This window comes from Oncorhynchus kisutch, unplaced genomic scaffold (genome assembly GCF_002021735.2).
Source record: "Oncorhynchus kisutch isolate 150728-3 unplaced genomic scaffold, Okis_V2 scaffold3395, whole genome shotgun sequence".
Taxonomy (NCBI): Eukaryota; Metazoa; Chordata; class Actinopteri; order Salmoniformes; family Salmonidae; genus Oncorhynchus; species Oncorhynchus kisutch.
Genome location: NW_022265340.1, coordinates 4,528 through 5,600, shown reverse-complemented (window position 1 = coordinate 5,600; position 1,073 = coordinate 4,528). Strand labels below are relative to the sequence as shown.

The window sequence follows — 1,073 nt, the reverse complement described above, 5'->3', positions numbered from 1 at the left end:
TCTAAAATGTGTTTGAATCGAGAACTGCCAGACACAATGAAAAGTATACAGTATTTTTCCCAGCTTGATTTTGGTCAAATAAATCTAGTTTTGAACTAAACAGGAGTCAAATATTCAATCTTCCGACCTGTTATCAGACACGTTATCCATTGTGAAACTGGCCGCACGGCCAAGCTGAAGTCAGGTCACACCTAGGCCAGTATACACAGTCATAGTGTCTGTCAGCGACAAGGTTCCTTGGGATTCTGTTACAGATGCATATCTTAATTTGATCTTCCTGTTGTCGCATGAATTTTACTGCAGAGCAAAGAAATGCAGCAATGAAGTGTATTCAACGTTTAAAAAGCCTTGTATAATCTGAATCTACATAACATGTCACATTTCCTGTTGCTGAGGAATATTGTTGTGTTATGTGAAACTGCTGCCAGTTAAAATGCAGCAATCTGTTGTTACACACTGCGTACCTAATGACAAGATATTCTTTCCCATTACCGGGAGTTGAACCAAGGACAACTGGGTGAAACCAGGAATGCTAACCGCTAGACCATATGGGAAGACACATACTTAAAATACACATCACAGACAAATCTTTAAATGTTGACATTATGCCTGTTGGATTTCAAAGCTCCATCATTTTTCTCAGAGATGATGGGAATGTCCAGATGAAATCCGTCTAAAATGTGTTTGAAGTGAGGAACAGCCAGAAGCACTGAAAGGTATACAGTATCATTCCCAGCTTGATTTCAATCAATTAAATAAAGTATTGAGCCAGCCAGGAGTCGAACCTAGAATCTTCTGATCCGTAGTCAGACACGTTATCCATTGCGCCACTGGCCCCACATCTAAGCTGAAGTCAGGTCACAGCTAGACCAGTGTACACAGTCATAGCGTCTGTCAACAACAAGGTTCCTTGGTTTTCTGTTTCAGATGCATATCTTAATTTATATTACAATGGTTATATCTATAAAATATATATTCTTATTACTTTTACAGGTTTAAATACTTGATCTTCAAATATCAGACTACAGACTACAACTGGATTTGATTGGAAAACAATATTCATGCCATTAAGA

At 38.3% G+C, this 1,073-nt stretch overlaps 1 non-coding gene across 1 annotated transcript; it reads right to left on the bottom strand.

The window, feature by feature from the left end:
* Positions 1-764: 764 nt before the first annotated feature.
* On the bottom strand, positions 765-837 carry trnar-acg (transfer RNA arginine (anticodon ACG)). The gene has a single exon. It is a non-coding gene; the product is annotated as a tRNA-Arg (tRNA).
* Positions 838-1,073: the final 236 nt, after the last annotated feature.